General features: G+C 46.3%; 1 protein-coding gene and 1 long non-coding RNA gene across 3 annotated transcripts in view; both read left to right on the forward strand.

Annotated features, from left to right (window-relative positions):
• LOC134928578 (uncharacterized) overlaps positions 1-11332 on the forward strand; it is a 37949-nt gene extending 26617 nt beyond the window's left edge. Inside the window, exon 3 of the long non-coding RNA XR_010177947.1 lies at positions 11252-11332. This is a non-coding gene — a long non-coding RNA (uncharacterized LOC134928578). The remainder of the gene's footprint in view (positions 1-11251) is intronic.
• Positions 1-15515, forward strand: part of SAMD12 (sterile alpha motif domain containing 12) — an 890943-nt gene that overhangs the window by 303661 nt on the left and 571767 nt on the right. The gene's annotated exons all lie outside the window — the stretch shown is intronic.

The following is a 15515-nucleotide window of genomic DNA, read 5'->3' on the forward strand; positions in this document are numbered from 1 at the left end:
CCTTCAGGCTGTGTGTATAAGGGCCCTCATTCCGAGTTGATCGCTCGCAAGGCGAATTTAGCAGAGTTGCTCACGCTAAGCCTACGCCTACTGGGAGTGTATCTTAGCTTCTTAAAATTGCGACCGATGTATTCGCAATATTGCGATTTCAAACTACTTAGCAGTTTCAGAGTAGCTTCAGACTTACTCGGCATCTGCGATCAGTTCAGTGCTTGTCGTTCCTGGTTTGACGTCATAAACACACCCAGCGTTCGCCCAGACACTCCCCCGTTTCTCCGGCCACTCCTGCGTTTTTTCCGGAAACGGTAGCGTTTTTATCCACACGCCCCGAAAACGCCGTGTTTCCGCCCAGTAACACCCATTTCCTGTCAATCACACTACGTTCGCCGGAGCGAAGAAAAAGCCGTGAGTAAAAATACTATCTTCATTGTAAAATTACTTGGCGCAGTCGCAGTGCGAATATTGCGCATGCGTACTAAGCGGAATTTCACTGCGATGCGATGAAAATTACAGAGCGAACGACTCGGAATGAGGGCCAAGGTGTATATGAAACATAAATGCATTCTGTGCTTAGACTTAGGTCCCATCGCCATGATATCTCATTATGGTATACAATTATTCCAAAATACGGAAAAATCCCATATCCAAAATACTTCTGGTCCCAAGCATTTTGGATAAGGGATACTCAACCTATAATAAGATTTTACCCCGTATGGAGTGTACAGTCACTTTAATGAACTTAGTAGCCAAGCCTAGGTAGAAGCATCTGCTTTCAGTACAAATCTACTAAAGTCTTTTCGTTTGTCTCTCAGATATTTTATGGCCAGTGCTTCTTATAGAATATCTTAAGTAATGGACTAAAGTGGTATAAATATATGGTATATTCTATTGTTACTGCAGGTCTGTGAGGCACTTTTTAGTTTCCATTTTACAATGATTTATTCTTACTTGGTAACTAGCTCATGAGGTGCGGCTGATCACTGTTGGGTGCATTCCCCGACGCTTCCTGGCATTCGGTAACCGTGCAGAACAAATGCAATACGGATGGTGTAAGCATTGCTGCCTCTCAGCACTGAGGTCATGGGTTCAATTCCCACCATGCCCCTCACTGTGTGGAGTTTGTATATTCTCCCCCTGCTTGCGTGGGTTTCCTTTGGGTACTACGGTTTCCTCCCACAAACCAAATAAAATTATTGCTGCTATAAATCTAAATCTATGGCCTAATTTCCTAGACTGTGCTAGTGCCTTACAGGCTATTCAATTTGGGCCTAGGAGTGTGATATACAGTGTTAAGGGGTACTTATAACATAATGGGCTCAGCGAGCTTTCAATGGGGAAAAAGGACTAAGGTACAGTAAATGTATGAAGCGATGATAACCACTTTTTATGGCGTTATTCCCACTCCTATTTCTCCAGTGCAACCTTCATAATCTGGTAATAAAGCCACCCTCACCATAACTTTACGGGCACTTACTAATGGTCACTTATCCACTAGCACATCGCACCATTACGAGTCCTGCCACCGCCAGACAACTCCATGCACCCATAGTAGGTCCTCAATGAGGTATCACGGTTTCAAGCTCGCACTGACCCTTTCCAAATCAAATCAACGCTAGGCTGATACGATACAGGCAGGACAGAGGTCGCCAAAGGGGTGACTTGTCATAACACCTCTCCAGTGTCTCTCTCTTTTAGTACATAGCAGCACTAAGGCATCTTCCATCACTGCAATAAGATCATTGCAGGATGTCTCATAGCCAAGAGATAAGAGCAACGTTCGTACGTTGAGCCCTTGGTGCCGTTTATGTGATCCAGTCAGATGGCTTTGGATCTAAGTTTGTGGTGTGTTAGTGATTGGGTAGAACAACCTAGGACCTAAGAAGACGGGCTGGGAATTGTATATACTTGCCTAACGACATGTGTTCTCAGGGAAAGTTTGCAGGCTAGAGCAAAGCCTAGGAGGGAGGGACGGACAGTTGCTGCTGCCTGTGCCGGATAATTAGTACACACCCACCCTCTTCTCAGCGGCTTTGGAGGGAGGTAGCGTGCGAGTGTTGGCTGAGTACAGTTGTGTTTACGCAAATGCAAATGAAGCTCATGCAGACTGCAATAAAGACACAATTGCCTGACCATCTCCATCACACGGATAAAACGCATTGGGGGCATTTAAATTAACACACAGTCACTGGCGTGTCACTCTCAGACTATCCTGAGCCTTATTGGATCTAGGGCCGGTTGTATGTATTTATTCATTTATTTACAGTTTCTTATATAGCGCGGCATATTCCGTTGCGCTTTACAATTAGAACAACAGTTATAGAACAAAACTGGGTAAAAACAGACAGACAGAGTAGACCTTGTAGTGCCCAGGGTGAACTTTTCCTTTGGTGCACCCCCCATTCAACATAGGGTCAGTACGCACTCAAGTCGTGCCAAAAATATAGAGCTGTGGCTCCATGGAGAAGGGGCGTGGCCACAGAATAGTACCAATTCACATTACACCGCACAGTAGTGCCTGTCAGACACATTACACCACAAAGTAGTTCCCCTTATACACATTATACAATGTTAGAGTCTCTACTACTCATGACACTACAGTAGAGTAGTGCCCCTTATACAGATTAATCCAGGTAGAGCCCATTTTATGCACATAACACCAGGTAGAGCCCCTTTTATGCACGTTGTGCTAGGTACAGCCTCTTATACACATTGCGCCAGGTACAGCCTCTTCTACACATTGCGCCAGGTACAGCCTCTTACTGTATACACATTGTGCCAGGTACCGCCTCTTATACACATTGCACCAGGTAAAGCCTTTTATACACATTGTTCCAGATACAGCCTCTTCAGTCCACTCAGCTTCTTAGTGGTCTATTCATGAAACAGTGAGAAGTGAGTCAGTGGCAACCAATCAGCTGCTACGTATAACTGTATAGAATGCACTTTGTAAATGTTATCTCAGTGCTGACTCTCCACTGACTCACTTCTCCACACTTTTCTGCTTCATGAGTAGGTCACTTAATGTCCATCCCAGCCTCCTTGCTACTGCTCGGCCCCCACCCTGTTTATCCCATCGTACTGCTCCATCCTAATTTCCCTCCCCACTCTACTTTGCCCTAGCTGCCCCTCCACCCCACCCCTGCCTGCCTGCTCCACTCCGTCCAGTCCAGCACGCCCAAACCCTGTCTTACTTCCCCGTTACCACATTCCTGTTCCTCTTCTGTGACCCTAGGTCTATCCCGTCTCTCTCGCAGTGGAAGCCGATGCACGCTCCTCCTCCCGTCTAATACATGGTGGAGACCATTCCTGATTATTATATAGATATATACATACGTAGCAATATGTAATTTGTGCGCAACTTCTTCAGTCCTAAATTACTTTCATTTTCCAGGCCTCAACCCCATAGTTTCACCGAGATCCCATTCTCGAATGACAGCAGGCTGTATGTTAGAGGGAGATAAAATGTCTTTGAAGGTATCCACAGAAAAAAAATCTAAAATCCAGTTATATAATCATTTGCAGAGTATTTTATGCTGCGTGCAATAATTCCATTTCTTGGGAGCCGTTATTGATTTGCTTCATATTGCTCTTAAGAACTGTGCAAATACACAATTACAATTTATTTATTTGTATTACCTTAAGTCACGGTTACCCATATAGCCTATTGATTTCTATTTTCCTCACAATGCAAGAAATTTTCCCAACACACGGACTAATGCAGTTTGTGCTTTTCTGCGCTGAATGGAAAATTGCCCACTTACAGCTTTTCTTTTTCAAAGGCTACAAACACAGTTACTTTGTCTCTTTTGATGTCAAGCTTTATTATAATTGTTATTTACTCCTAAATATATATATAAATAATATGTATTCTCCTACTAGAAGACATGCATTATATATTACAGTCTAATGGTAAATGCTGAGATGGTTTTATAGCAGCAGTATGCGATATAGATAAATCCTGAATCCACTTAGTCTATTGCGCCTACATTTCTGTCAGCAATGCCGTCCGACCGAGTTCGCCAGGGGGTTGCCGGCCGAACTCCTAACATTTATTTCTCTTACGTCCTAGAGGATGCTGGGGACTCCGTAAGGACCATGGGGGATAGACGGGCTCCGCAGGAGACATGGGCACTTTAAGAAAGAACTTTAAGTATGGTTGTGCACTGGCTCCTCCCTCTATGCCCCTCCTCCAGACCTCAGTTTACTACTGTGCCCAGAGGAGACTGGGTGCATTACAGGGAGCTCTCCTGAGTTTCCTGTTAGAAAGTATATTTGTTAGGTTTTTTATTTTCAGGGAGCTCTGCTGGCAACAGACTCCCTGCATCGTGGGACTGAGGAGAGAGAAGCAGACCTACTTCTGTGAGTTTCAAGGCTCTGCTTCTTAGGCTACTGGGCACCATTAGCTCCAGAGGGATCGGTGCGCAGGTCTCACCCTCGCCGTCCGTCCCAGAGCCGCGCCACCGTCCTCCTCGCAGAGCCGGAAGATAGAAGCCGGGTGAGTATGAGAATAAAAGAAGACTTCAGAGGCGGCAGAAGACTTCAGATCTTCACTGAGGTAACGCACAGCGGTAAAGCTGTGCGCCATTGCTCCCACACAGCACACACAAACGGCAGTCACTGTAAGGGTGCAGGGCGCAGGGGGGGCGCTCTGGGCAGCAATAAAACCTCTTTTCTGGCAAATGTGTATATATACAGCTGGGCACTGTATATATAAAGAGCCCCAGCCAGGTTTTTTCGATATTTGAGCGGGACAGAAGCCCGCCGCCGAGGGGGCGGGGCTTCTTCCTCAGCACTCACCAGCGCCATTTTCTCCACAGCACAGCGCTGAGTGGAAGATCCCCGGACTCTCCCCTGCTTATCCACGGTGAAAGAGGGTTTTAAAGAGGGGGGGGGGGGGGCACATAATTGGCGCAATATACAGATTACAGCGCTATCTGGATAAACATATTGTGTTTTTTCCTGGGTCATTGGCGCTGGGTGTGTGCTGGCATACTCTCTCTCTGTCTCTCCAAAGGGCCTTGTGGGGGAACTGTCTTCAGATAAGAGGATTCCCTGTGTGTGTGGTATGTGTGTGTCGACATGTCTGAGGTAGAAGGCTTTCCTAGGGAGGAGAGGGAGCAAATGAATGTGGTGTCTCCGTCGACAACGCCGACACCTGACTGGATGTATATGTGGAATGTTTGAAGTGCTAATGTGAATTTATTGCACAAAAGATTAGACAAAGCTGAGGCTAGGGAACAGCCAGGGAGTCAACCCATGTCTGTCCCTGTGTCGCAGGGACCTTCGGGCTCTCAAAAGCGCTTACTATCCCAAATAGTAGACACTGATATCGACACAGATTCTGACTCCAGTGTCGACTACGATGATGCAAAGTTACAGCCAAAAGTGGCTAAATGTATTCGATATATGATTATTGCAATAAAATATGTTTTGCATATCACAGAGGAACCCCCGGTCCCTGAAACGAGGGTACACATGTATAAGGGAAAGAAACCTGAGGTAACCTTTTCCCCTTCTCATGAGCTGAACGAGTTGTGTGAAAAAGCGTGGGAATCTCCAGACATAAAACTGCAGATTCCCAAAAGGATTCTTATGGCGTATCCTTTCCCGGCAAAGGACAGGATACGGTGGGAATCCTCCCCTAGGGTGGACAAAGCGTTGACACGCTTATCCAAAAAGGTAGCGCTGCCATCCCAAGATACGCCTGCCCTAAGGGATCCTGCTGATCGCAAGCAGGAAGTTACTTTGAAGTCCATTTACACACATTCTGGTACTTTACTCAGACCGGCTATTGCGTCGGCTTGGGTTTGTAGCGCTGTAGCAGCGTGGACAGATACCTTATCAGCGGAGATTGAGACCCTGGATAAGGATACTGTCTTATTGACCCTAGGACATATAAAAGATGCTGTCTTATATATGAGAGATGCTCAAAGAGACATTTGTTTACTGAGTTCTAGAGTCAACACCATGTCGATTTCTGCTAGACGAGTCCTATGGACCCGACAATGGACAGGTGATGCCGACTCAAAACGACATATGGAGGTTTTACCTTACAAGGGTGAGGAATTGTTTGGAGAAGGTCTCTTGGACCTGGTCTCCACAGCTACAGCTGGTAAATCCAATTTTTTGCCTTATATTCCCTCACAGCCTAAGAAAGCGCCACATTATCAAATGCAGTCCTTTCGGTCACAGAGAAACAAGAAAGTACGAGGTGCGTCCTTTCTGGCCAGACGTAAGGGCAGGGGGGAAAAGCTGCACAACACAGCTAGTTCCCAGGAACAAAAGTCCTCCCCGGCCTCTACAAAATCCACCGCATGACGCTGGGGCTCCGCTAAGGGAGTTCGCCCCAGTGGGGGCACGTCTTCGACTTTTCAGCCACATCTGGGTTCACTCACAGGTGGATCCCTGGGCAATAGAAATTGTTTCTCAGGGTTACAAGCTGGAATTCGAAAAGGTGCCTCCTCGACGGTTTTTTCAAATCGGCCCTGACGGCTTCTCCCCCAGAAAGGGAGTTAGTTTTAAATGCAATTCACAAATTGTATCTTCAACAGGTGGTGGTCAAGGTTCCCCTACTTCAACTAGGGAGGGGATATTACTCAACCCTGTTTGTAGTCCCGAAACCGGACGGTTCTGTCAGACCCATTTTAAATTTAAAATCCCTGAACCTATACTTGAAAAGGTTCAAATTCAAGATGGAATCGCTCAGAGCGGTCATCGCCAGCCTGGGGGAGTTTATGGTATCCCTGGACATAAAGGATGCTTACCTTCATATTCCCATATATCCACCTCATCAGGCGTACCTGAGATTTGCGGTACAGGATTGTCATTACCAATTTCAGACGTTGCCATTTGGGCTTTCCACGGCCCCGAGGATTTTCACCAAGGTAATGTCGGAAATGATGGTGCTCCTGCGCAAGCAGGGTGTTACAATTATCCCGCACTTGAACGATCTCCTCATAAAAGCGAGATCAAGAGAGCAGTTGCTGAGCAACGTGTCACTTTCACTGAAAGTGTTACAGCAACACGGCTGGATTCTCAATATCCCGAAGTCGCAGTTGGTTCCTACGACTCGTCTGAATTTCTTGGGCATGATTCTGGATACGGACCAGAAAAGGGTTTATCTTCCGATAGAAAAGGCTCAGGAACTCATGACCCTGGTCAGGAACCTATTGAAGCCAAAACAGGTGTCAGTGCATCACTGCACTCGAGTCCTGGGAAAGATGGTGGCATCGTACGAGGCCATTCCCTTCGGCAGGTTCCATGCGAGGACCTTCCAATGGGACCTACTGGACAAGTGGTATGGGTCACATCTACAGATTCATCGGATGATCACCCTGTCCCCCAGGGCCAGGGTATCTCTCCTGTGGTGGCTACAGAGTGCTCACCTTCTAGAGGGCCGCAGGTTCGACATTCAGGACTGGGTTCTGGTGACCATGGACGCGAGCCTCCGAGGTTGGGGAGCAGTCACACAGGGAAGAAACTTCCAAGGACTTTGGACAAGTCAGGAGGCTTGTCTTCACATCAATGTCCTGGAGCTGAGGGCCATATACAACGCCCTTCGTCAAGCGGAGACCTTACTTTGCGACCTACCAGTTCTGATTCAATCAGACAACATCACCGCAGTGGCTCATGTAAACCGCCAAGGCGTCACAAGGAGCAGAGTGGCAATTGCGGAAGCCACCTGGATTCTTCGCTGGGCGGAAAATCATGTAAGCGCACTGTCAGCAGTGTTCATTCCGGGAGTGGACAACTGGGAAGCAGACTTCCTCAGCAGGCACGACCTGCATCCGGGAGAGTGGGGACTTCATCAGGAAGTCTTCGCACAGATTGCAAGTCAGTGGGGACTGCCCCAGATAGACATGATGGCGTCCCGCCTCAACAAAAAGCTGCAGAGGTATTGCGCCAGGTCAAGAGACCCTCAGGCGGTAGCTGTGGACGCCCTAGTGACACCGTGGGTGTTCTAGTCAGTTTATGTGTTTCCTCCTCTTCCTCTCATCCCAAAGGTGTTGAGAATAATAAGAAAAAGAGGAGTACAGACAATTCTCATTGTTCCAGATTGGCCGCGAAGGGCCTGTTATCCGGATCTGCAGGAGATGCTCACCGACGATCCGTGGCCTCTTCCTCTAAGGCAGGACCTGTTGCTACAGGGGCCCTGTCTGTTCCAAGACTTACCGCGGCTGCGTTTGACGGCATGGCGGTTGAACGCCGGATCCTAGCGGAAAAGGGCATTCCGGATGAGGTCATTCCTACTCTGATAAAGGCTAGGAAGGACGTGACAGCTAAACATTATCACCGTATATGGCGAAAGTATGTTTCTTGGTGTGAGGCCAGGAAGGCTCCTATGGAAGAATTCCATCTGGACCGTTTCCTTCACTTTCTACAAACTGGAGTGAATATGGGCCTAAAATTAGGCTCCATTAAGGTTCAGATTTTGGCATTATCCATTTTCTTTCAGAAAGAATTAGCTTCTCTCCCAGAAGTACAGACTTTTGTGAAGGGAGTGCTGCATATTCAGCCTCCTTTTGTACCTCCGGTGGCGCCTTGGGACCTTAATGTGGTGTTGAGTTTCCTTAAGTCGCACTGGTTTGAACCACTTGAAACGGTGGAGTTAAAATATCTCACTTGGAAGGTGGTCATGTTGTTAGCCTTGGCTACGGCTAGGCGAGTGTCTGAATTGGCGGCTTTGTCTCATAAAAGCCCCTATCTGGTTTTCCATATGGATAGAGCGGAATTACGGACCCGTCCTCAATTTCTGCCTAAGGTGGTGTCATCTTTTCATGTGAACCAACCTATTGTGGTGCCTGTGGCTACGTGAGACTTGGAGGCTTCCGAGTCCCTTGGGCTTTGAAAATTTACGTGGCCAGAACGGCTAGAGTCAGAAAAACAGAAGCACTATTTGTCCTGTATGCAGCCAACAAGGTTGGCGCTCCTGCTTCAAAGCAGACTATTGCTCGCTGGATCTGTAACACGATTCAGCAGGCTCATTCTATGGCTGGATTGCCGTTACCAAAATCGGTCAAGGCCCATTCCACTAGGAAGGTGTCTCAGCACTACAGCTGTGCCGAGTTGCTACTTGGTCGGGTTCAAACACCTTTGCAAAGTTCTATAAGTTTGATACCCTGGCTGAGGAGGACCTCCTGTTTGCTCAATCGGTGCTGCAGAGTCATCCGCACTCTCCCACCCGTTTGGGAGCTTTGGTATAATCCCCATGGTCCTTACGGAGTCCCCAGCATCCTCTAGGACGTAAGAGAAAATAAGATTTTAAACCTACCGGTAAATCTTTTTCTCGTAGTCCGTAGAGGATGCTGGGCGCCCGTCCCAAGTGCGGACTATTTCTGCAAGGCTTGTATATAGTTTTGCTTACTAAAGGGTTATGTTATAGTTTTCATCGGTCTCGGACTGATGCTATGTTGTTTTCATACTGTTAACTGGTTAGTATATCACAAGTTATACGGTGTGAATGGTGTGGGCTGGTATGAATCTTGCCCTTGGATTAACAAAAATCCTTTCCTCGTACTGTCCGTCTCCTCTGGACACAGTTTCTCTAACTGAGGTCTGGAGGAGGGGCATAGAGGGAGGAGCCAGTGCACACCCATACCTAAAGTTCTTTCTTAAAGTGCCCATGTCTCCTGCAGAGCCCGTCTATCCCCATGGTCCTTACGGAGTCCCCAGCATCCTCTACGGACTACGAGAAAAAGATTTACCGGTAGGTTTAAAATCTTATTTTAAAGGGGCAGTCATTTTACAGGGCAAACTGGACCTTGTAAATGAATGCCTCTTTAAAAAGTCAGCACCTCGTACTGCATATTACAACCGGCCCCACATTTTTGTAATAGGGTGGATCGTCCAAGTATAATTGTACTGTGTATTTGCACGAACGATCTCAAAATATCGATTGATCAGACAATTTAAATTGTCTAGCATGTCGGATAGATCCGATAATTGGATGGCCACATCTGGCAGTGACCGTTTCCCCTGTATCGTCACAGGGGAGGAAGGGAGAAATGTTTTATAGTCAAAACTCTGGCGTAAAAAGACAGGTGAGGTAGTGCCTCTCCTATTATTTTTTATTTATTAACAGTTTCTCATATAGTGCAGCAAATTCCGTTGCGCTTTACAATTGCAAACAGTGATAAAAACAAAACTGGGTAATAACAAACATAGAGGTAGAAAGGCCCTGCTCACACGCTTACACCCTATAGGAAATAGGCATTGATACACACGGATAGGTGCTATCTATTGCACAATAGTCCACCAGATTACAAAGGTTCTTGGTGGGCTATATGATATGGTCACACAGCAATGTTGGCCTGGGGTCAGGAGGAAGGGAAAGTGAAGAGAGAGAAAATATGAGAGGATATGTGTTGACTGTACAGTGGGGATGTAATTAGATAGGAAAGTTTATGAGGGTTATGTGGGAGGTTCTGGAATTTGATAAGCTTGCATGAAGAGGTGAGTTTTCAGGGAATGCTTGAAGGTTTAGGGATTAGAGGAGAGTATTATTGTGCGTGGGAAGGCATTCCACAGAAGAAGGGCCTGCAATCGTGAATGGGATCGAATAATGAGTGTGGATGAGAGACATAGATCTTCTGCAGAGCAAAGAGGTCGGTCAGGGAGATATTTTGAGATAAGTGAAGAGATGTATATTGGTGTAGCTTGGTTAATGACATTGGCCCTCATTCCGAGTTTTTCGCTCGCAAGCTGCTTTTAGCAGCATTGCACACGCTAAGCCGCCGCCTACTGGGAGTGAATCTTAGCATAGCAGAATTGCGAACGAAAGATTCTCAAAATTGCGAATAGAAATTTCTTAGCAGTTTCTGAGTAGCTCGACACTTACTCTGCCACTGCGATCAGTTCAGTCAGTTTCGTTCCTGGTTTGACGTCACAAACACACCCAGCGTTCGCCCAGACACTCCCCCGTTTCTCCAGCCACTCCCGCGTTTTTCCCAGAAACGGCAGCGTTTTTTCACACACACTCATAAAACGGTCAGTTTCCGCCCAGAAACACCCACTTCATGTCAATCACACTCCGATCTCCAGAACGAAGAAAATTCCTCGTAATGCCGTGAGTAAAATACCTAACTGTTGAGTAAAATAACTAAGCGCATGCGCTCTGCGAACATTGCGCATGCGCAGTAAGCGACTAATCGCAAAATAGAGAAAATCGGCAACGAGCGAACAACTCGGAATGAGGGCCATTGTTTGGTTAATGACCTTGTGTATGAGTAAAAGTATTTTATTTTGAATTAAGTGGAATACAGGTAACCAATGGAGGAACTGACAGAGCGGATCTGCAGATGTTGAACGTCTAGCGAGGAAGATTAGCCTCGCAGCTGCATTCAAAATGGATTGTATTGGTGAGAGTCTCTTTTTAGTAAGATCAGTAAGAAGACTATTGCAATAATCAATGCGGGAGATAATGGGAGTGTGGAAGCCAGTGTTTACCATTAATGTCATGTGACATGAATTCCGTTTTAGCATTTAATGAAACAGGGAGTCCGTTTTTCCCATCAAATATCATGTGACGGGCATCAAATGTCATGTGATAGGAAGTCAGTGATTCACATCAAATGTCATGTGACAGGGAGTCAGCAGTGCTGCCAAATGTGACAGGAAGTCAGTGTTTCCAATCAAATGTCATGTGACAGGAAGTCAGATTTTACCATCAAATGTCATGTGCCTGTTACTGAGCACAAGTGTCCCCATTATTGATGGAATAAGTTAAGAGGGAAAGAGTCACACAACTAAATACATCAAATGTCCATATGAAGTGGGTGAGGTTAGATAAAAGCCATCTGCATAACTCCTAACTGATTTTTGTAGGACAGTCCCATTTTTGGACACTGTTCCACCCGCGGGCCATAGTGTCCCGCAATGAAGGGATTAGGAGGCAACCTGATACTTGCTGCTCTGCGCACAGCGTCTATTCACGGGAGAAAGGGAGAGGCCGCATGGCCAGCAGCTCCCAGAGTGCTTGGCATGCCTCCCCAATGATGAAAATGGTAGGTGTGGCTAGCAGTTGCGGCATTCTGCCAAGGCAACGCCCCCTTTTTGGGTGTACATGGCTTTGCTGCTCGCAGAAGTCACGAGTTTAGATTCTGTGATGTTGGGAGGTATACATCTGAGAGATGATCAACTGTTCTGCAATGCCAGACTACACCATGTATCTAGAACTACAGTATCTTGCTCCCTATGTCTCCTCATTTCCATTGAATTTTTAAGTCACAATTTCCATATACATGAATGTTCCAGGCAGCTACTGTACATCTTTGGAGCGCTTAAACATCAGGTTCTTTCAACTTCTCTCCAAATTATATAGGTTACTGTAGGTGATACTTCCCCTTGAAGGTATAATGGTGAAGTAAGACACTTTGAAGCAAGATATCTCACATTTTCTTGTCTTTCCCCTTTTGAGTAACATGGAGTGTGCTATGGGGGTAATTCCGAGTTGATCGCAGCAGGAAATTTTTTAGCAGTTGGGCAAAACCATGTGCACTGCAGGGGAGGCAGATTTAACATGTGCAGAGAGAGTTAGATTTGGGTGTGGTGTGTTCAATCTGCAATCTAATTTGCAGTGTAAAAATAAAGCAGCCAGTATTTACCCTGCACAGAAACAAAATAACCCGCCCAAATCTAACTCTTTCTGCACATGTTATATCTGCCTCCCCTGCAGTGCACATGGTTTTGCCCAACTGCTAACAAAAATCCTGCTGCGATCAACTTGGAATTACCCCCTATGTTTGAGAGACGCTTTGTTTAAAAGGTAGCATTATCGCAAAAAATGTAGCCAACTGTTTCTGCTGTAGGACCGTCTACAACAATAAGTCACGCAATACAGCAGCTTCAGGTTATTACAGAAAACAATTGTGCAGAATAGCCTACTGTGTTAGACCTTTCTAAAAAAGTATTGCAAACCATACAATACATAATGTATATAATGAGCAGACCAGTGATAAATCCACTGTCCAGCAATGGCAGAGAGATTTACTACGCAAATCCCAGTGTTATGATTCTGCTTGCCCACCTCGCACACAGGTGTATGTCTCCATGTTTTTGTTGTTTTTTTGGAGGTGGGTGGACGTTGGCTCCGTAAAAGCAGACTGCGCATATTTCTTTATGGAGTTGTGGACCTTGCTGGAAAAGCACATTTTGGAAAAGACGACCCCAACCCTGCTCCTACACCTCCATCCATTTTCACTGTTATGGACCGTTTTATGGCCACTTTGCTTTATTTAGAGATGGACTGGAGCTCTTAATCAGCCCGGGTAGTGTACTGTGCATGCGCTCTCACAAAAAGGGGGCATGGACGCTGCTTAACCAATTTCTGCCCAGGTGGGTAGTTTTCTACCTAGCACTTCAATATTTTTTCATTATATCGGAAAAAAAAAAAATTCCACCAGATTTTTCTTAATTGGGTCAATATTAGCCATCCCACCAAAAATCTAGAAAAATGGCTCGAACACTTCCCACACAGGCCAAAATGGGTTAAGGGGACGTGCCGCGAGTTAAGGAGGTCTGGCCTTATGGTACGTACCGTGTCTCTGTATGCAGGCAGACAAGCAGAGCAGCACAGCCATCCCAGGTTTCTCTGTGTGGCTGGACCGGCCCATCAAGCCATCGGCCCTTCTGGCATTTGCCAGACATGCCGGATTGGCAGTCCGGCTCTGGCTTTATTAATGTTGTCCATGAAAATGAGGGACTGTCTTTATTACGCATCCTTTTTTTTGTGTTTGAATACTATCATTGCATTGGTTTTAATGAGCATGGTTGTATCAAATGCACCTCCATGGTAACGGTTGTCTGATTGAATATACTGATTTATGACACCTCCTCTAAGGGCTATAACAAAGGGTCTGTCTGCGAGCGGTGACGTCACACAGGGCCCATGGGGTGGCACCATTGCTGCCCCACGGCACCTGCATCCAGTAGCGTTACTGCAGAGCTGCTTGGAGTGCCCATGGGAAGCATTGGATAGGTACCCTGCAGCCTGTGGAGCTGCTCGGTAAATCTTCAGGCGGAGCTCTACTTTCCATAACCAGTGGCACCCCACCCCAGGCATGACACTATGATGTCATGGGTTTATGGGGCAGGGGCAGCACAGGGCGCATTGCTGATTTGTTATGACGCTGCCTCTAATATCAAGAATAGAGCACAAATCCCCTCCCCCCCCCCCCATTTAATATATTGGGCACGTTTCAGAGCCGTACGCATCTCAGCAGTTTCTCTGTGGCCACTAAATGGGCATCTGTGGGTGGTAACGGGACAGCCATAAGGCGAATGGAGGCAAGACAACGGTCTGCGCCATGGGCGAGTAGCCAGAGTGAATCTCTCTTCTGAGTCATGAATTTGCCAAATACAGCTGGCTCTCCTGCACCTACTGTAGGGTGGGGTAGGTGAAAATGTTAATGATAAAGATGCTCTTGCAGGTGGAAGAGCGTGGGGGGGGGGATGTTTGGTGCGATTGCTTAGAACACAGGTTCTCAAACTCGGTCTTCAGGACCCCACACATTGCATGTTTTGCAGGTCTCCTCACAGAATCGCAAGTGAAATAATTAGCTCCACCTGTGGTCTTTTTCAAATGTGTCAGTGAGTAATTAATACACCTGTGCACTTGCTGGGTTACCTGCAAAACATGCACTGTGTGGGGTCCTGAGGACCGAGTTTGAGAACCACTGGCTTAGAAGCATACACATAGGGAACATGTATATAGTCTTTTTAGAATTCAGTTTGCAATTCCTTAGTATTCCATAGATATGTTTGTATTGCGTACGTCTCAGAATACGGCCTCGGTTCCTCGCTTGCATCGGGATAGGAACACTCCGTTCTGCAAATACTCCCCATAAGAACATCTCAATATCAAAGCATACCTCTCCAATGCATAACCTAGTCCTTAGGCTGCTCCTCCATCCACCTGCCCCATGTCTTGAACATCTCTGCTTTGCTTGCATACCGCCATCAGGCTTCCTCCTGCTTGCTTGCACCTCATGTCATCTGTCTGTCGCCCCTCCCCACTAGATTGTTAGCTATTCAGAGCAGGGCCCTCTCTCCTCTTGTTGTCTAAGCCCTCTTCTCGACACATTTCACTCAGCGACCATCTTTACCTGCTTTTTCTCCTACTGGTAAAGGCCCATCTCTGTCTATGGCCACCAGCCCCAAGTAGTACAATGATTATTCCCTCGCTACTTACATCTAAGCTGTATTATGAATGAGAATTGTGGTGCTCTTTGTTACCTGCACTCCATTTTTGTTATTTATTTACTGTTATGCTAAGTTTTGTCTCCCTGTGCTGTCCTTTGTACGGCGCTGCGAAACACTTGTGGTGCCCTATAAATAAAATTTAATAATAATAATATCGGGTTGGGTATACAGTAATTTTACAACATTCATCATGTTGATGTTTATAGCATCAACTTGAGAATAACATGCTTGGTATGCTGATGTTGACCGCATTGACAGTCATGTCGGCACTGATGAAATTATGACATTATTAGAATGTCAATAACATTTTCCTACTG

Source organism: Pseudophryne corroboree, chromosome 5 (assembly GCF_028390025.1).
Source record: "Pseudophryne corroboree isolate aPseCor3 chromosome 5, aPseCor3.hap2, whole genome shotgun sequence".
NCBI lineage: Eukaryota > Metazoa > Chordata > Amphibia > Anura > Myobatrachidae > Pseudophryne > Pseudophryne corroboree.